At 33.3% G+C, this 22731-nt stretch overlaps 1 protein-coding gene across 1 annotated transcript in view; it reads right to left on the reverse strand.

Moving 5' to 3' along the window:
- LOC106645753 (uncharacterized) overlaps window positions 1–22731 on the reverse strand; it is a 424845-nt gene that overhangs the window by 80607 nt on the left and 321507 nt on the right. The gene's annotated exons all lie outside the window — the stretch shown is intronic.

Below are 22731 nucleotides of genomic sequence, written 5' to 3' on the forward strand. Positions count from 1 at the left end.
AGCAGGAGCTTCTTCTTAGGGGCTCTGCTATATTCAGTAGCAACTTGCACACAATCCTAATCAATTAATTACTGGCTCGAAGTCTCACGTCTGTAAGCTTCATAAGTTTAAGTGACATAGCTCATCTGCCACACTGTCCTTTGATCCTCTGTGCTGGGTCCTGATTTACGGATGCATTCATGATGTTAAAATAGAAGGTGTGGAGTTCCGAGATCTCATTTTCGTGCCATTCTGCACCTTCCATCGCGATGCCATATTTGAGGGAGATGTGACAACTACAGCGCCAAAGAGCATGTACAGTGAAACGAAGGTTTTAGTATCAACTTTGGCCACTTCGTTTCATTGTATAGGCTCTTCGGCGCTGTAGTAGTCATATCTCCCTAAAATATGGCGTCGTGATGGAAGGTGCTGAACGGCACGACATATATGTACTAACATATTATAATCATACTTTCGTTAATCTTGTATCACTTTAAATTGTAAAATGTAAAAATTAATTTATTTCAGTATTCGTTACCAAGTATAAAAATAAATATTAAAAATTTTTATATAAATATTAAATTTTTTTTATATATACAATAAAATACTACAAAATCTACTCAACATATTATTTTTTTTTCAAAGTACATTTTCTTTAACATTCTAAAATAAATTATATTAACATTATGTCAAAAATAAGACTTATAGAACAAATATTCAAATCAAAAGCTTCTCAGATTTATTTGATGTTCACGCTACAGTTAATTTCTAGAATAACGATATTCAAATATTTGAAAAATCCAATAGTAATTTTAAATTAAATTAATTTTTTTATGAAAACATTAATTCTAGGCATTATGATATATTAGATTTTGAAAATCTAATGAAATATTGTTTGTCATCCCAGACAGTAAAGTTTGTTGTTTACGTCCGCATAGTAAGATGTAAAGCGATAAATGTACGGCCGCTGGATTTCTTCACGTCCACTGAGCGAGGCGCTTCTACAAGGTCCGTGCTCTCAAATGCACACTGGTTATCTATCTATATATATGAGATCCATACTGAATATTTGCATCTATGTATATGTGGTGGCCAAGTGTTGTGTTGTAGTTGTATTTTTTTTTCAACGGCCAGATGCATATGCGTGTACGCATTGTGTTTTCACCTTTTCAGTGCTTTCTGTTATCAACCTTTGTCGTTGTGCCGAGTCGGTTCGCGCCTATATTAACTATAGCGTTGCCCAGTTTTTTATCTTCTCTTACTTATCATTTATTATATGAGCTGTTTCTCGTCTCTTATGTACGTGCAATCAAAATTACCACTACGTGCTTTTTTTTATAAACTTTATTTCAAGTTTAGAGTTACTTGTAGGTAATGGTGAATACATTTTTATGGCTATTGGACTACTTCTTTGAAAGTCTCGCGCTCTGTATGAAAAAGCACATATTCAATGCATGGACTGGAAAACCAAGAATAAAGTATCTTTTTTAGTGTACTTTAAAGAACAATAAAAAAAAAATGCATTCTTTTAGCATTCACTATTGAATTATGCGTAAGTTCTTTTTTGGTCAATCGGTCGGTCCAATTATTAGGCACGTTCGATTATCCATCGATCTTTCATTCGCACTTCATTAGGACCTCGGTGTACAGGACCAATGCTTATGAGGAATTCATGGTTCACCGAGCAATTCATTTTTCCCTGCGTTAATCAAATCAACCTATTGAACAAACTTACCTATACGAGATGACGAAAAATCGTGTACATCACTCGGCCGTAAGGTGGCTAACGGACGGCCGCGTAATTTTCTTTGTTGATGATAGCTTACGAAAATCATTCGGAAAATAAGAAGAAATCTGTTGTTATAATGATAAAAGTATTGATAAAAATAGAAATTTAAACCAATTGCTCAACAATACTACATCTTCAAGACACGAATTTAATGACAAAACTCCTGATAAATCATGTAATATAATAAATGCTTATTATTCAGTAAAAAATCTTTCTAAAAATAAAAAATTCAAATCCTTAAAAAAATATAAATAACATTTAAACAGAAGTTGACCATTCCATAAGTAAAACGTTAAATATAAAATAACATAGAAAATCTTATAATAATTTAATAGCTAATCATACTACAGATCCAACGTTGCATAAAATTGATAAGCGAGTCCAATTTAAAGAATCGAGGGATCAAACATTAAAGGAGCCCAACTGACCATCAAACACAAATGTGCTGATAGATAAGTGGCTAGAGTATCCTAACGATAATGCACGAAAAGAAACAAATGAATGCATTCAACCTTATAAAATTATTGTTAAAGTGCCAGGACTATCTCATAGCCTAATATTTTTATTTAACCTTAACCTCTCGACTGACAAGCTGAGAATAATATTAAAAAATTCAGAGTACCTGCAAAAGTGTAGAGAGCCAGAAAAAAGGGAAAATATCCTAAAGTCGGGTACAGAATATGTAAATGGGGAATGTATGAACATATTCTTGCAATAATTCAAGAAAAACGTGTGTGTATACTTCAAATTAAACCGGGAAAATTGTATTTATACGCACTATACTGTAAGGGACAAAGGAGAATTCGGCCACTTACATCTAGAAGGTAACGGTGTGCATGAGCGTATATATAGAAAAAGAGAAACATAGATAGAACGTTAACGAAGACGATGCTTAGCTATATAGCCAATTGGTCTCTTTTCAAGGATACACGAAATAAGAAAATATTACGGTGGCGTGTATCACCAAGCATACGAATACGATGGTGACGGAAATATTATTAGGAGCAGCTGCAGGATAGTTCAGATTTTTTTTAAATGGGGGAGGGCTTAATACTAAATTTGGCCAGAATTCTTACAGGTAGAAGAAACAGTTCCGGAAGTGAAGGCACAGCAGCGGGTGCAGTAACAGTGCAGCAAATAATGTTACAGAGCATATAAAGACCTGTTGCATCGCAAATCCAAGTGCGTGTAGCGGTCAGAGGCGCACCGTCAGCATCTAACAATATGCAACATCCTCGTCCATACAAACAAGCAATTGCTATACGAAGAATAATAATAGTAAAGAAAAAATTATATGTATATATATATTCATATGTTTATGAATAGTGACTTATGCGGACAATCACGTATATGTAAGGGTTATTATGAGGACAAAAGTAGAATTATGTGGACGTTGGCATAATACTACTATGTTATTAATACATATGTTAGAAGCACGTAAAGTCCACATAAGTCACTATTAATAAACATATATATATATATATATATATATATATATATATATATATAAGTCTAAGTTACGCTTGTTTATTATTATTTAGTTACCATATTAACAAACAAAAAAAAAAACTCATTATGTAACATAAAATTTAAAAGGCTTGTAGCGCAGTCAATTGTAACAACAATATAACACTAATAAAAAGCATTAAAATAATTATCAAACCAACAGTGGGCGAATAAGCTATTGCTTATACATAGCATACATTACATTTTACCATACTGTAATACCATATTTTACAAAATTGAATATCAATAACTTAAAGTCGAGTTACGAAGTTGCAATGAGCACTAAGACTAAGTATGTGCAAAGGAGGAACAAGGACAGGATTTTTTCTCTCTTCACCTTTTCACTCCTATGTCAGGAATTTCATAGACAATACAAGCAACATAATATAATCACAATATTCTAACACAAACACACTTAATAGGAAAATGAGCATAACGCCATCGAGGACGACAGCACCACGGCCTCGGACGTGTCATGTACGATGTCATGGCTACACGTACGTGCGCCTCCTCTTTTTGGGACCTACTAAGGACGATTGTAGTAGAAGGGAGCATAGGGATAAGCAGATAGGATGCTGAAGGGAACTGGGCTTTCTGGCTGGAACCGTCAAGGACGAAGTCTTACACACGTGACGCACTCTTCTTCCTTTTTGCATAACAAAGACGTTGATACTAGTTCCTTGACTATTTACTTCGTGCGCACCCCAAGATCATAGAATCCTACGCAACAGAGATGAGTTTTATCAAAGTTTTCCAGGGATAAGAAAGAGTAATAGAAAAATTATCATGGAACAAACTAATAAATCTTCATTTATATAAAACTAATTCCAAATTTCAAAACTAGAAATTAATATTCGTTCTAACGATAAATGATTTTCAAAATTATCATTGGAAATGGGAGAAGGGGAAATAAAAACTTCTAATATTCCTAAAAATTGGATATCAAATGATGTACGTTACCAAATATTTTCTAATACCTATAATCGTTCAATGAGTAGTGTTACACTAACATTACATAACGTTTGGCCTCGTGGATCGTATGGTAAAGAGATGGGCTCGTAATCTTTTGGGAGGTACGTGTCGAGTCTCGATGATTCCATATACAAGTAATAATTGTTTTGTAAGCCTTGAGATGATACAAAATATAGTAACATTAAATAACGAGTACAACTGTTATTTAAATAATAAAATTTCCTAAAAATTAGCAGGAGAAATTAAAACTTACTCAAGTATAGATAAAGCAACTAATAAAAGAGTTGATAAATCGGACGATAACGTTTATTCAAATTTTCCGGTGAAAATGTTAAAAAATATTATGAAGGATTACCACCTCATGAACTAAATCTAAAAATTAGTACAATAGTGATGTTACTCAGAAATTTAAATATATCAGATGGACTTTGTAATGGAACACGCTTACAAATCACGAAATTATAGCAGTATAATATAGAAGGAGAAATAATAACTGGAGAAAGAATTAGAAATAGTCTTCATTCCAAGAATAACTTAAGTCACAGGAAACACCTCAACAGTACCTTTTATTTTGTATCGTAAACAATTCCTTATCGTTGTAGTATTTGCTATGACAATAAGCAAATATCAAGGTAAAAGTTTCAATAATGAAGGTTTGTATTAAAAAAAATCCTTATTTTCTCATGGTCAATTGTACGTTGCATTATTAAGATGCAAAAATGAAAACAATTTATTTATTCAAGTTATAAGAGAAAAAAGTATGGAAGTAGAAAATATTGTTTGGAAAGAGATTTTTGCATACTAAATTGACTTTACTTGATAATTTTTACAGATAAATCGGCAATATTTATGTCAATAAATAAAAAATTGTTATGTTTATGTATATTTTATCATTTAACAAGTGTACATGACATAATGTGTTTTTTTTTATAATACTTTTTGTTAAAAAAAATTTAATTTTGAATTTTTCAGAATAAAAAATTTTCAATTTTTTCAACCAAATCCATTATAATATGATAGCTTAGTATACATAATATAAAAAAATTTCTATAGTTGTTTTTTAAACATTTACCTAATTTTATCATCAATAATATTGTGAATCGTAGTTAAAAAATTAAATTTCGATTTATTGATTTACAAAATTAAAATACAACAATGATTATTTTATAACACGTGTACGTTGAAGGAATTTGTAAGAGACAGACGGGTTCTTGAAATTAGGATAATATATATAAATATACACATAAGTTATTAATGTACTTAAAAAATATATAATTTGATAATATACGTAAAACAAGTGTATATATATATTGTTATAAATATTATCCTGATTTAAAATTGGGTACAAGGAATTTTGTCTCTTCAGGGTTATAATATGACTGAGTTTAATATGTTATTCACTTGATCTTTTTGAATTAGGCGGTACTTTCACAGTAATTTTTATTTAATAATTTTGTAATGTGTACGAATAAATTCGTTGAATGGACTTCATGCTTGTGGGGGCGGGGGATGTGGGAGAGGGAGAAATTCGGGAGTGGGGTATAGTCGCGATTAGGTCGACAGCCACGAATTTTCTTGCTCGTTAAGACACTTTTTTCCATGGACTCGGCAGCGTTAGCATCTTGTCTTGCTCTCTCTCTATATCTCTAGCTTTGTCAAACGTTACCATTCGAAGCGGACATTGCGTTGCGTTGGAGTTTCGTCTTTATTACATAAAATTGCATATTACAAGTTAAATTGCAAATTTTTAAAACTGAACAAGTAAAAAAGGGTACAGTTAAATTATCTGTAATTTCTTCTGGGTATTTTTTATGCTATTTTAAATGTACGTTTGATGTATGTATAAAAAATATTAGCAAAAAAAACCTATGTGTGAGAACCGTCCTGAAGGGACGTTCACTGGCGTGTTATTTAAAAAAGTGGTACTACAAGATGGTTTGTCTTAATTTTCCAGATACAAGGGTATTTTAGGCATTAAATATGGAGTAGGAATAAGTGTCTGAGTGTATGTGACTGATGTGAGCATGACTACAGATGTCATCAGCGAAGGTGGTAGGAAGAAGCCCTTAAATCATTGGGAGATGCGATAAAAGTGCATAGTATTGTACTGGCCAGCCTAAATATTGTTTATATTATATTGTGGCAGAATATATTGCTTACAATTTTTCAGTTATTAAATGTCAAAATATTTATTGAAACCACAACCAATAAAAGTGTACACCTAATACATGTGGTCTTATAAAAGATATATTTATATTCGTATATTATCCCATATGATTTAATAGAAGTATAACTTCTTACTTGGGTACCCAATCACCCACTGTCTACGGATTTCTGTGTAGATATTTTTGAATTGGGCGTTTGGTCTCTGAAACAACTAGAATGAAAACATCAAAGTAAAAAATGTACATTTTTTCACAAGTTTCTTGATGTTAATATGCTTACGGCCGAGTGACATGTACGATTTTTCGTCATCCCGTATAGGAAAGTTTGAGGTAGGAAAAAATGAACAACTTGGTGAACCGTACGTTTCTCATAAGTATTGATCTTATACACCGAGGTCCTTATGGAGTGTGAACGAACGAATGATGGATAATAGAACGTGCCCAATAATGGGTATATTTTTTTTGTGATCGGTCCTTCGTTCGTTCTGATTCTTTCAGCATGTATATCTATGTAAGTAGCAAATATAGTTATACTTTCTTCAGGAATTAGACTGACTGATCGATCACAAAAAAAACTTACGCATAATCCAATAGTAAATACTGAAAGAATACATGCTTTTGTTTATAGTTCTTCAAAGTACACTAAAAAAGATCTTTTATCAAACGATACTTTATTCTTGGTTTTTCAGTCCATGTATATGTGCTTTAATATGTGATTTTTCATATAGAGCGCGAGACTTTCAAGGTAGCAGTCTAATAGCCATGACAATTCACTCACCATTATCTACAAGTAACTCTGAACTTGATATAAAGCTTGTAAAAAAGCACGCAGTGATAATTTCGGGTACACGTACACGAGAGATGACAAATAGATGATACGGCAAAGCGCAAACTAACTCGACGCAATAACAAAGGTGGATAGCAGAAGGCACTGAAAAGACGATGCGCACATGCCACCATATATATATGCAAATATTCGTTACAGATCTTATATATACAGATAGATATTCAGTGTACATTTGAGACCATAGACCTCGTAGAAGGACCCTCACTAAGTGGACGTAAAAAAATCCTGCGGCCATTTATTTGTCACTGGACGTCTTACTAAGCAGACGTAAACAACGAACTTTAGTGTCGGGGAAGACAAAAAACTATATATGAGAAAATCCAATCCAAATCGACCATTTTGCGTCACAAAAAAAATAAAATTTTTTTTTGAGGTATACTATTGGACCAAACTTTTTCATGCTCTATATACTTCCAAAAACAAGGAAAAAATTGTGTACAAGTACTTGGGGCTTTGTGACAGTTTTTTATGGCTCTCAAGGCTATAATACTTGATATTTTAAGAAAACAAAGTGAACATGATACGTGTTACTTGTGCTACGTTTTTAAGCAGCTTGTCGTTTTTATACAATACCACTATAAGTTTCTTTTTTTTTGAGGAACCTCACTGGATGATTAAACAGGACTTAATTAACGAAAAGACACTTGAATTTAAGTACTTGTACACAATTTTTTCCTTGTTTCTGGAGATATATAGAGCATGAAAAAATTTGGTGCAAAGGTGCATCTCAAAAATAATTTTAATTTTTTTTTTTGACGCAAAATTGTTAATTTGGGTTGAATTTCCTCATATGCATTCAAAATATAGATAATCTTCTGCAAAAATTTAACATGGGCACACTATCTCCAAGTGACAGTAGAATAACCCTCATTGATCATGTAAATATGTACATTAACTTTTTAGTACAAATCCCTAATATTATTTGTAGAGTGTTTAACTTAAAAAATAACATTGCAAAATTGGATTAGTGCTGATATTATAAAGTGAACTTCAAGGGTTCTGTAATGTAGCAAAATTAGAAAAAAACAGAGCTATTTAATGGTATTATCAAAGTTAACGCAATAACTAATGAAAAATTAAAAACAAAGTCTACATTTTACGTACAACTTTATCCATCAAAATTGGTTATTTTTACTTTTTTTTTTTTTTTTTTTTTTTAATTTAAGAAACCAAACATCATTTTTATTTAGTTAGGGTCTTAAAATAATTAACAAATAAAACGTGTCGTGATAAAAGAAAACGTTAATATGTTAATATTTAAAAAAAAATTGTATGTTATTTATCTGTATCTATAATAAACTGAAAATATTGCTTGATGTTGAACAACTGTATTTACTGAAAAAAATAGAGCAAAGATCTATAAATATAATCTACGCATTGTATTTATCATCAAAAATATATAAAATCCGATCTATGGATATTTTATGAAAAATGTGAATGTTGTTTACATGACTATTCAATACATTCAATTACACGACTCTTATTTTAAGTTGGGATAGTGCAAATTAGGTACACAGGAGGCAAAGTTCCACTTGTACATATATTATGTGAGGCTGCATCCCTGTACTCTTCACGTTCTCGCTCTACTATTCTAACTTAAAATAAGAAGTGTGTGACTTGATAAATGAAATAAAGATAAGTGTTACCTTTCTATATTTCGCCATACAGTGTAGTTTATAAGTTTTCTGTGTAAATATACATCAATTAATTAAATTTTATTTAGTTTCATAAGTATGATGCTAAGATATCTTTTATTTATCTCATTGGTAACTACATTTTTTTAATATTTAGCAATATTGATTGTGTAATATAAATATGAATTAATCTTATTAAAAAAACTTTTAAGTTCAAAAAATTAACTAAGTAAAATTTTTTAAATGTATTATGAATTAATACATTATTTATTAGAATATATTTTTTATTAATGTTTCATTTTTTGACTTTAATTGAATATGAACGTTATTCAGATTTGAACATTGAATAAAAAGTAACATAAAATTATAAAAAACTTTGTGAATATTTAAAGTGAAAAATAAAAATATTAATGTAAACATTAATAAAATCAACTTTTCGATACATTGCTTTATCATTACTGTTATAAATGACAGTTTTTCCTTTAACGAAATGTAAAATGTTATTTTTTGAGAAATTTGTATATTTATTTTATCTTGCTCAAAACTACTCTATTTTATTCCAAATTTTATTTACTATCAAATATTTTTAAGCGTATGTCATTTATTAAATATTTTGTAAAGTATGTATTTGGCGCTAGTAATTGAATTTAAGTGCATGTGCAGTAGCAAGAAGCTAGAAGGTAGCGGCACTGCCGTATCAGAGATGTCTATTTTTGGTCATTTCCTCGCATTTGGTCAGTCAATATGCACTGTGGTATTTGTACTCTAATTTTTATTTTCAATTTTTCTTTTTCAGTTTGCTTGTATTTTATCTTAAAGATAACTCGAGATTGTAAATATTTAAAATAATCTGAGTCTGAGGTTTTATACTATAAGCAGAGTGAAAATGTCGTTTATTTTTGTACACATACACCCATGATATTTTCACTGCTAACAGCTGACGTGCCTTAAATATTGAAACAGTGTAGTGTGGGTGCGCTCGAGACGTTCTAGCCACTATTTTGTGTAACCAAGCTTTTTTGGTGTTCTCTTGCTTTTTCTTGCTCTGTAAATTTTTCGGTTTTGTGTAGCTGTAATGTCAGAAGCGACCGAGAACTCTTCGTCAAGTAACGAGCAATGAGAGCGAGAGGGCCTAGAGGAGAGGAGTGATCCGATTAATTATTTATTAAGTTATTTCTAAGAACCGCAGCATATTTCAAGATAGAAAGATATATTGATACCTCATCTCAAGATATTAAATTAATTAATTTAAAAAATAGAACAACGGACCTGATTGATACCTCAACTAAAAAAAGTAAACTTATACATGTAAAAAATTAAAAAATAGTTTCAATTGGTACCTCAACTATGGATAGAAAATTAGAACATTTACAAGATAGAAAAAAAAGCTTAAGCAAAAAGATACATACGTTGCATAAATAAATGATACACGCTAATAACGATCTTCAGATGAAACTAACGAAAAAAAGTCTCCCACAAAAATAAGACCCATAGTCTTAAAAACATCCGAATATAACTTTTAGAAGCAATACAGAAATATAGTAAAGGAATACAAAAACCAATGAAAGAAGTGAGAATCCAGCACAGCTCCTGACTGTCAATAACGTTTAAAAGTCTTGCCTTTCAGCACAAAAAAGCCATCAAGAAAGAAAGGGTGCGTGGCAGAAGGGATCAAGAGGCACTTTGAGCCAATTGAGCAGCGTACAGCTACTTATTGAACAAAAATAGACTCTTCAGCAAGATTTGAGTAGGATTCATCTACACAAGGTAAATTACTTCACTACCTTTACCTCTGGACCTAACGCACGTACACTGAAAAAGACGTGAGTATCTACGTAGATTTGACCCCAAAAAGTAAAGTACTACTCAATTTTGCAAATTTTTTAATAGACTAATAAGAGATTTTAAGCTTGTTGGTAAAAGATGGCTCTTACCATGCAATTATCAATGGAGTGCTAGATGTAAAAAATTCAGATTTTAATAGACTGTCTGAAAGCGAGGAAAACTTCTCTTATAAATATGTACGTCAATATGTCTAAAAATAAAAGGCTGAAGGATCACTCAAATAATAATAAGAATATAATATAATAAAAATAGCAAAAAAGTCAAAGTCAATAACAAGTTACAGAGTTAAGAAGGTAAAAATAATATAAAGTCATTTGGATTAAATGTATGCAGTAGTTTGTTTGTTGTTAATCCTGAATGCCTGCTCTTTACGTACACGAAGAAAATTCTAGTGAATGATTTCAATAAGAATAAAATCAAAATTGTAACAGACTTAGATGCTACTAAGCATTTTGCTAAATCTAAACTATATTTTAAAAATTTTAAAGATTGAGGAAGAAATTGATAAAATATGTAAATAAGAATTCCTCTGTGGACTTGAGACCAAAAAAGAAATGTTTCAAGTAGTAATAATAAAAACAAGGTAACAACAAATAGTGTAAAAAAGTTTTAGATTGTTTAATCATGGAAAGCAAATTATAAGATTTAACTGTGTGACGTTCAAGATTCAAAGGAATACTGAACTCTAATATGGCCCACGAGGTATACGTATAGTATTGATTGGCTACACAACCACAAGATAAATGTTCCTCCGACCACAGGACAAAAAGTTTTGTGAGAGTCATGATGTGAAAAATCGTGAAAGATTTGTATTGTATTGAGAGATGTCTGGGAAAAGGATAAGATGGCCAACTGGAATAATCATAAGATAGATATTAAACAACCTGAATGGTTTATGAAGTTTGATAAAAATAGTCCTAAAGAATTATTAAAAATGTAAGGAAAACAAAGAGTCAAGAGAAAGCAAGGATGGCCAAGGGAAAATAAAGAGCTTGCTCAAGATAACTTTTGACAATCTACTGCTATTGATTCTACGAGTTTTGCAGAAGTCATTGGCACAAGTAAGTTGAATGATCTGCTTCAGTCTATGAAGCTATTGTAGCTCCAGATCGAGATCAATGGCTCGCAATTGACAAAGAGTTAGAGTCAATGAATAAGATTCAAGGATGAAAAACTGTTGATAGACTAACTATTTATGCTGAAGAAATTAAGCTGAACATAATCGACTTCAGACGGCTTTTAAGGAGATTTAGATTTTAATCAAAATTAATTTATGCCAAAGATCGACGATCAAGATGGTAAAAAAGTATAAATGTACATAAAATTTTTATGTAAGCCTCAAGAAAAGCCTCAAGTAAACTCTTCAGATGTACAGCCTTTGGCATGGAGTCTTGGAACCTCATGCCATGCAATGCAATGAAGAAGGCATATGAAGAAAGCTTACATATCAAAACTAGAACTAGAGAGTATTAAATCCAAAGATCTATTTATATCTTCTGGAAACTTGCCACCTTAATGTCAAGATAGCTTTTTGGAGTGGTTCAATCAAAGAGAATGTATATAATTCTGCCGTAAATGGTGAAGTTGGTATCCAAAGCTTGTGCTACTACACGAAACTAAAATTAAATGTTTAAATTGCGTGAAGTTGTGTTAAAAGTATAAAACTTCCTTAGAAAAAACTTTCAAGCTCATAAACTGATTCCTTGAAGGGATAAACAAGAAAATATAGTCAAAATGTCACTTCCGTACCTTATCCCAATCTTAATTTCGCATCGAAAAGCTTCTACTGGGAAAATAGAGGCTTTCCTGCCATATTCTCGTACATATATTATCAAGTATAGACATGGTATATCACTTTCATGCCAAAATAACATCCATTTTTAATCAACAAGCAGAAGTTTTAACTCAATTTCAAATGTTCCACGATTCGAAAAAAAAATATGGGTTGTATCGGAAATCAGTTTGAAAACCACACTAATGTACTTCGTAACATATTTTAATGGTCACTTTTCTAGTCTTACATCATGACAAGACAAACGCACAAGCCAAAGCTGTCCAAAATTAAAATCTCTTGAATTAACAAATACATTCAAATTAAATTTTCGTGTGCACAAAAATTTTCGTCACTTTCGTCCCTCCCTGGTTCCAGCAATCTGTTATTCATGCAAGTAAGAAAACTTTTCCTTCTTGTACTACTTATTGGGGACAGATGTTTTGTAAGCGGATAATCGCTTATGTCAACTCTACGAGCCGCAATAGTACTCCAAAGCTCAAAATGTTACTTCCGTACCTGTCACTTCCGTACCCGTCAATGGTGAAAGTGTATCTTCTTCTAGTTTTCCAAGATCAGAGCCATACGAAACTTTTTTTCCAGTATTTTTGGAATCAAACATGAAACACGTGTCTCGGCGTTTGGTCTTATTGGCCTTTTTTTCGAGAGATACATCAACAAATATCGATTCCACAAAATAGGCTCAAAAAACTGTTCAAACAAAGCTTGATTGATTAAAAGAAAATTGTTAAATTTGGTGTCAGCAATCATAAGTTGAAGAGATTTTTGTTTCAATAATGAAATTCAAGCAAAAATCTACAAAATCTCATTTTTAGCAATTTTTGACGCTCTTAAAACAATTACAACTTTTGAACGTGGCATTAAATGGAACGAATTCTTTTTTTAATCGATAGAGTTTGATATAAGTTTTGATTTTACTTGAGATTACAAATTTTAACCATGCAAACAGCTTAGTTGTGTGCATCAGAAGCAGAGGTATTTTTTTCGAAAGCTGACTAAAATTAACTTATAAACAATACTGTATATCTTTTGATCTAAAAACTTTGTGACAGAATCGCTTTAGATGTTTGTTATGGATGGTATTTGAGATAAAACAACAATAAAAATGATTTAAAAAAAAAAATTTTTTTTAACGTTTCATCAAGTTATTTTGAGCTACTTACGTCAGATTCACTTATTTGTATACGTGGAGATTCCTGAAGGCCTGTTTGACGAATATGCACTTAAGAAAAAAAAAAAGTTTGTAAATTGAAAAAAGTCCTTTATGGACGCAACATCAGCCCAAAAAGATGCAACAAGCGTTTTCGTGAGACTGCCTTCAAACTGGGGCTACAGTTGTATACCAAGGAGCTTTGCTTTTAAACATAGAGAAAAGAGGGTAACTTTCTAATTTTTATTCTATATGTGGAAAATATTATGATACATAGCAATTTGTAATTAAACTAAATAAAATTAAAATTAGTCTGCAACGTGAGTTTGAGATGTCAAATCTAGGTGAGGTTGGGACCTTCTTGGGTATCAGAGTAAAAAGAGATAAGAAATATAAAACAATTTTATTCATCCAGACATCATGTGTAAAAAAATGTTAGAGTAGTTCAAATTTTATAGTTCTAAACCACAAAGGTTAGTGGTGACAAATTAAGTTTTAAATCAGCAAAGAGAAAATGGAGAAGATGGTGAAAATTTAGATAGAACAGAAATGAGAAAAACGTGCTGTACGTAAAAGCAGTTGGCAGTCTACTGTATTTGATAAACACAATTTTATCTGATATCCTATAATCTAAAAATGTGCTGAGTAAACACGAAATCTGCCCAACTAATGATGATTGTAAAATTTGAATAGTCTTATTACAGTCACTTCAAAAAAAAATATTTTAATAATTTGAGAATCATGCTTTTTTAAGCCCATGTTGAACCAGTTTATTTGGAATTTCGATGCAAAATTTTTTTTTGTATTTTTGAATCTTTTAAATCCAAAGCACTAAATTTTTAAATCTAATTTTTAAAGACAGAAGTAACCTTTGTCTTCTGGAGAAGCAAGACTCAACTAACCTATGAAAAACTTTTTTCTTTTTCGTTGTTGTCTTCATCATTTTTTTATTCCATAATCGAAAACATAATTTTCAAACTATTTATATATTTGATATTTTTTTGAAAAATGAATAACTTCATTTTATTCTTATAAAGCTCAGAAGATTTACAGTCATTTTTGAATTCTTCTAATTTGTTTACTGTTAGATGTGTATTTGGTGATCGCAACTGAATTTATACATATACAGGTAGTGAGAAGTTAAGATGGTGTGGCACTGTGCTGTGGCACTGCTGATGCACGTTTTTGATCTCTCTCTACCACGCTTTTTAGTCAGTCTGTCTGTCGATTCTCTTGCATTCGTGTCCTTTGGCTCAGTAATATGTCTTTGTTTTCCTTTAGGTCTCACTCAAGTCGTATTAAAGCTTAAGATAGTTATGATGGTATTTATTTGGGAGTCATTATAATAAACATTTTTTAAATTAAAAGTAGAGTGACTTTATTGATTTCACCTTCGAACGTTCGCACATTCCATACCTATTCATCTAACAGGTTATGGGCCTTAAATTGGTGTAGCGTAAGTGTGAATGTACGGAATATCATGTACTATCATTTTTTTCTCTTTCATGTAATCTTGAGCCTCCTGTGCACTTTTCTCGCCTCTCGTATTGCTCTCTGGGTTTCCTGTGCTTCTTTTTAGTACGAGCGAGCGTGATGGCGGAGGCTGCTGGAAGTCTGTCAGATGAGGAACGATGTGTGCAGGAGAAGGAGAGAGAAAACCAAGCAGTCCGGACTCTCTCAAGGACGTTGAGTTATCGCCTCAGGAGGTGTCAGATTTGCTTGTGGATCGTGAGGGCGCAGCGGCCGAGCGGAGACAAAACCAAGCTGCAGGCACAACGCTGGGAGTCTCGAGTGGAACCATTAAGAAGGGTGAAATAAAAAATAACATCAGCAGTAGTAAGTAGTGCAGTGAATTGAATCTCCGTGTTTACACTAGATGTCGTTTTTTTCTTTCTCCTTATGTCCGTTCATTGTTTCTTTTCATCTCAAAAAATTTAGAATTTGCTTTAAAAACGGTATAATTAAGATAGTTTACTTAAGTTTGCAAAAATGAATGTTTTTCCATTGGTTGTTTTTTTTGTTGTTTGAGAGTTCATGGGACTCGAGAGCCAGCTCGTGCTTGCTTCCGCGTGGGTTATCTGGCATCGTGATGGAGGGAAATACGCTGGTGCTAACGCAGTTGATTATTGCAGAGAGTAACGCCTCGAGGTGGGGAGATGAAGCGTGTGTTACAGCCACGGCTTGCGTTCAGCCGAGCTTAATGGGTGCGTCTTTTCACGTTTTGACTTGTAGCACGCGTAAAGATAGTAAACGATAATTTTCGTCCATTTTTTCTTTACTGTGCCCGTCACTCATGATGCGGACGCCATTTTTCTTCGGATGCACGCACGTTTGGCTTCCATGCTACTCATACAAACAACTTAATACCTTGACGATGCACGTAAACACATACAGGAGAATATCTTGTTTAAGTACTCATTATTATTGCTAAGTTAAAATGCAGTAAATATGTTAAATGATGCGTATAGAAAGATTAAAGAAAATTTAAAGAAACTTGATGAGGTTCTTGTGACCCGAAAGAACCATCAGGTTATGTTCTCCATAAACAATAAGACCATTGCATACATGGGTAATTTAAATATAAACCTTATAAAATCTGTGTCTCAACGTTTGGAAATTATGCTGTTGGGGTGAGTACCCTCAGACATGTTGCGTTTGTATGCTCAGGCTGCCTATCTTATCGCATTCTATTGGTGGCGCGCATTCATTGTGTTCGTGGGTAAGCTCTATTTGTGTCCTTCCCTGGGACACGAATATATCTGATTCACTAATTATTTTCTGTCTTTTAATTTGGCTTGGATTATTTTAGGAGGACCTGCATACCAAAGCCAGAATATGCTAGATTTATTTAATTCAACAGAAAAAGTGCTGGAAAAATTCGATTTCCCCCCAAACTTTTATCCCAAGTAAGAGCTCCAGAGATGGAAAGATACATTTGATTGATACCTCATCTAAAAATAAGATTAAAGATTTAAAAGAGAGAAAGATACGTTTTATTGATACCTCATCTAAAGATATGATTTAAGATTCGAAGGATAGAAAAAAATATTTCATTGATACCTCACCTAATGATAAGCTTAAAGATTCCAAAAATAAAAATTTAGATTCGATTGGTAGTAAATTTGAAGACCTACAAGACAGAAAAAACAGCCTAAAAAAGAGTTAGATAGTTTACAAAAAGGAAAAGCGTATGCAAATCATGAACTTGAGAAAGAACTAATGAAAAGAACTTGTTAAAACATTTAAGAAATCAATGGATCAAGAGAGGTACCAACAGGTTCTTGATGTCCATGAGGTTCAAGGCCGTTGTCTCAAAATAAAGAGGCCTTGAAAAAAAGAGCGAGAAGACAACAGGAGGGCCCAAGAGGCACTCTGAACTAAGTTTGAGCAGCGTTCAGCTGCTCAACAAAGGATAGTGAAGGCTCTTGAGCGAGAACTGGTTACGAGTAGAATAAGCGAGGTAAAAAAATTTACTACCTCTACCCCAGGGCCTAACTTACGTAAACGATTGATTAACATAAATTCTGACTCCATCGATAATTCGCTGAGGTTTGAACGCGGTACACTTAATGACAGTTTAAATATAGAAGTTGTAAATAAAGATAGTTTAGGTTGCTTTAAATATTCCCTTACTCATAAAACTAAATTAAAATTATTCTTTAACTAACTACAGTCAGAATTAAAACGTAAAAAACTACTTCACGCAATTAATTTAAAATAAGAAGCTATTATGAATATCACTCAAAAAAAATGGAGTAAGATATGGAGCAAGCCTTGAACGTTATACTAGGTAGATTATCCTTAAGTTACCACAACAGAGTACATCACATTACTGACCCCTCGAGAATAATACAAAAAATTAAAGGTAAAAAAAAAATGACATAAAAATGATTGCATACCAAATACGTTATAAAGTTCACTCCGTTATATTGGACTCTAAAAAGCAAAGTGCTACTAAATTTTGCAAATTTTTTGATGGACTGTATGCGATTTAGAACTAGTAAGTAAGACTCATAGTTTCCCTGAAGATAAGAAAAGAGATAGTTTCTACTATGCGATTATTAATGGAGTGCCAGACATGAAAATAGCAGACTTAAATAGGTTATTTAAAAGCGAGGATGGCTTATGGTATGAGATTTAAGACAATATATCCTTAATCAGGAGGCTGAAGGATCATTCTTACGATCAACAGCGGGTGCTAGAGTAAGCCAAGGTGGGGTAAGTGCAGGAGCGAGTTGAGGTGAGACCGGCACTAGGCCAAGTCAAGGTGGGGCAGGCTGTCGATTAGCTACCACCGTAACAGCTACAAACGCAGCCACTGCCAGTACCCTGTGCTACGAGTGCAATGATCACGGGAATTATTCGAGAAACTGCCAGAGGAAGAGGTGAAATCTCAGACGTTGCCTAACCTGCCAACGATTCGTCCAGAGCTTACAAGAACACATTGGAAGGTGCAGAGGTAACTCAAACAAAACTAATAATTGGGATTTTAAATGCAACAATGGTGATGGTAACTAGAGGAATAACAGAAATAATAAGCAGAATAATAAACGGAAAGATGATAAACAGTATTTTAAAAATAGCAACAAGAAAGTAGGGTTGAGAACAAGAAACAAAGTAAAGAAGGTAAAAATAATGTAGAATTACCTAGACCTAATGCATGTAGAGATTTGTTTGTTGTTGATCCTGAAACTCTGCTCTCTATGCATACAGATACAGCACCAGTTAATAAAATTTAGTTCGTAGCAGACTCAGGTGCTAGATAACCTTTTGTTAAATCCAAACTTCATTTTAAAAACTTTAAAGACTGTAAAAAAAAATTGATTAAATGCGCGAAAAAAAATCCTCCATGGACTTGAGAGCGGAGGAAGAAGGGTATATTTTGGGTAAGTATAACCAAAACAAGATAGTTCTAGACGCAGTCATATGCGCTAAGGCGCTCGCTGGAGACTTGCTGGCGCTTCGCTGGTTTGCTAAGAGAGGCATGAGTATCTGCCTTGACAACACGTATTTAGATACATTCTATCTGCGCTCTAACGAGACTCTAATTTTTATCATCTACAAGAGTCACTACAAGATAGTAGAACTACTGCAAGATGGCCAGAGCACAAGTAACAACAAGAAATCTAAAGACATTATAGATTGTTCTATAATTGAAAATGCCTCTGAAGGACCAAAAAGACTTTGCAGGTCAGCACTAATGATAGGAGCTGCTCTGGAATCATAAACAATGCATCTGAAAGAGAAAGTTTATATAACACTCAATAAAATGAGTTTGAAAAAACTACTAAAGATAGAAAAATTAGTGATTGTAAGAAACTAATGATTAATTGGATTCCAGAGGCTCAAAGTCCCTTTGAAAAAAGGATTAAAATATTTTGAAGAAAAAAAAGGAGTTATACTCTGGATCGTAAGATTCAGACATGCATTAATAGAATATCTCAAGGTGTTGCAAAGAAAGTATCTAGAAAATAAAGATTTGAATAACACTGTGTTTGTTAGTTATATTGCAACCTCCAAAGTGTGCCGAATTGATGAAATTAAAAGGTAACCTTTTAGTATTATAAGGGAAAGAGGTCAGTAACACTACTCGAGATAGTTCACACTGGCGTAATGGGATCAATCAGTCCAGCTACCCATCATAAAGAATACAAATTCATGATTTTTTACACGGATGACTACTGAAGATTGATAACGGCATGCCCAGTGAAAGCAAAAAGTGACACAGGATATTGGCTGGACAATTTCGTGGCGAGCGCTCGAAACCTGCTGGGCTTTGATGCTAAGATATGCCATCTTTGAACTGATCGAGGTACAGAGTTTACAGGATGCCAAACGGTAGAAGTTCTCCAGAGGTTGGGAGCTGAGCTTTAACTGGCCTGTCCAGACTCTCCTCAGTACAATGGTGTCTCAGGATGGCTTAATCAAACTTTTCAGAAAGTGCGAATCTACACGTACGACTCTGAGTATTGGGAGAAGATGTGGGATTAAGCCTTTGGTAATGCAGTATATGCCTACAATTTTGCACCACACCGGTCTTAGAAAATGATAACTTCCTTAGAAAAGTTTGCACTTAATCTGAAGATAGAAGACAGAATTTAAATGAGAAGATTTGGCTGTGTGGCATTTATTAAGATACAAAGGAACACTGGAACAAAATTTGGCCCACAAGGTATACGAGTGATGCTGGTTGGTTACACTGACTATATTATTCTAAGACCAGAAGACGGAAAATTTTTACGAGCGTCGAGACGTAAGATTCCATAAAAGACTTGTGTTTAGAGATATCTGGGGAAAAGACAAGATAGAAAACTGGGACAATCACTAGATAGACATTAAATAAGATTAATGATTCAGTAACTATGATCAGGATAGTCCTGAAGAGTTATTAGAAATGGCGGGAGAACGAGAAGTCAAGGCAAAGCGAGTTTGGCCCAAGAAAAATAAAGAACTTGTTCAGGAAAATCTTAAATAACCTGATACCATTAATGATACGAGTTTTGCAGGAGTTATTGATACAAACAAGTTAAATAAACTGCTTTAGTCTAAGCGTAATGTTCATTGTTTGATTGCAAAGGTCGAAGATAAAATAACATACACCCTGATTGCTGGATTAAACAAGGATTCCACGAACTACGAAGAAGCTGTCACAGCTTTGGATTGAGATCAATGGCTCAAAGCAATTGATAAAAATTTAGAATCAATGCGTGAAAATCAAGTATGGAAAGTTGTAGACAGACCAAATTTGAATGCTGAAGGTAGCATGCCGAACATCATCGACTCTAGATAGTAGTTTGTGGCTTCAAAGATAGGAACAAGTACAACCTGCAAAAAATCTATGATTCAGTGACTGGACTAGCTCTTGTAAGATTAGTGATATGAATAAGCCTTTTTAAATGGTTCTATCAAGACAGAGATATACATGGAGGTTCCTGAAGGTCTGTTTGATGACGACCGACTTAAAAAAGATAATGTTTGTAAACTGGCGAAAGCCCTGTATGGACTCAAAATCTGTCCAAAAAGACGTAACGAGCGTTTTTGCGAGACTGCCTCCAAATTGGGACTACAGTCACATACCAGCGATTCTTGCCCTTATACATAGAAAGAAGTGGATGACTTTCTTGTTTTTATCCTATAGGTGGATGATATGATGGTAGCTAGCAATTGTGTTAGTAAACTGAATGAAATTATGACTGGTCTGCAATCTGAGTTTGAGACGTCAGATCTGGGCGAGGTCAGCACCTTTCTGGGTATTAAAGTGGAAAGAGATAGAAAATATGAAATAATTTCACTTACACGAACACCATTCATCTCTATTGCGCTTTTCATCAGTTTGTCAATGCACTCTCTTGCATTCGTGTCTTTTTGCTCAGTAACACGTCTTCGTTTTTTTTTAGTTCTTTCATTGAATTAAAGCCTTAAGATAGCTAAGATAGTATTTCGTTTAGATTTGACATAATAAACATTCTTTTAATTAAAAACAGAGTAACTTTTTGTTTTAAATGTTGTTCGTATTACAAAAGATTCATTTATTAGGAATCCAAACTAAAAGCCTAAAATGAAAGTTATTTATTAAGTCTTATTTATTTATTTTTTTTATTTCTTTTACCGGATTACCACGACAGCCTACTGGCCTAGTCGCTGGGACCACCCACTCACTACCTATGTGTAAGGGTGTATTGCCGCACCCATTTTCACCTCTTTTACTGATGTTGTACCTAATCCATGGGCACAGAGCGAGTATCTTCGGTGAAACACCGTACCAGTTATGCTGACACTCTCTGCACCAATGGTGCATCGGGTCCACTCGCCACTGTGTAGCCTTTCCCTGGAGAGGACTCCCTATTTCAAGATGCCCACTCCTTGCTGGTTAAGCCGCTGCTCTTTGCCGAAGCGCCGGATCCAGGCTAATTAGCATCCTCGAAGAAGTCCCATGTTTTAGGGACTACTCCTCGCCGCTAAGGCCGGCGATACCTGTCTGGCGCATCAGATCCACTAATCTCTATACTTCCTAACACTGTTTCGCATTCACCTAGGCCTGAAGAACTGTTGGGCAATGAAAAAACTCTAGAATTACTCTGAAGGAAAATTTCACGGAAAAACCCGCCCTGAAACAGCCGGGGTTACCTAGGAACTTTTCCCTATGAAAACGATTTTTGAAAAAATCTGCACTCAATGGGAATGGAACCCACGACCCGTAGAACAGCTTTGTATCAGTAACAAGCACGATGACCACTGAGCCAATGCCACTCTTTATGGTAAGTTTTATTTTATTTAATATACACTAACAAGAACAATAACCGGAATTCTATTTGTATGTTTTATGTTGACTCATATAACATACTCATTGAGTATTGAGTCCACAATAAAGACGATGCATTAGTACGTAAAAAAAAGGCGTACAAATTTATGTGCAGTGATTAGGTTAAGAAATGTTAAATTGAATCACAACTTACTCTTGTTATGGAAGAAAATAAAAAAGTAAGGAAGTTGGTTTGCAGTTTTTTCAACACTGAAAATGTTTCTGTGAGGATGTAGTCATAAAGTTTAAGCAAAATCACGTCTACAGATTTGAGAAAAAAATTCATGAAGTTTTCCTTTTTCTTTGTCTTTATGTCTTTAAAGTAGGCTCAAATGTAAGCTAAAAAAGTTTTAGAAAAATACCTAATACGCTTGACAGAACGATAATAATACTTTAAAAAAGCGATTTGTTATTTATGACAATTTTATTGATGTACGTAAAAAGTTTCAAAAATTGGTATTTCCAATTATGAACATATCTGCATAAACGTAAACAAATTCGCCTTCAGCTCGCATACTACACATACACGGGATCTCCTCCACCATCACCACTGTGGGAGCGACCCAACTCACTTAAATCGATTTAAAATATAAAAATAGTAAGCCACGTTGATTCTGTGAATTATAGAGTTATCTACCCTACCATGATAACAATAACTACTAGTTTTATCATTGTTTCCCCGACAAAAGGTTTTGAAAATTTATATAGCCAAGTTTTTTATTTCTTTCCAAACACACCCTAAATTTCTTT

Source organism: Copidosoma floridanum, unplaced genomic scaffold, assembly GCF_036245765.1.
Source record: "Copidosoma floridanum isolate Cflo_tuat_1 unplaced genomic scaffold, Cflo_Japanese_pri ptg000033l, whole genome shotgun sequence".
Lineage (NCBI taxonomy): Eukaryota > Metazoa > Arthropoda > Insecta > Hymenoptera > Encyrtidae > Copidosoma > Copidosoma floridanum.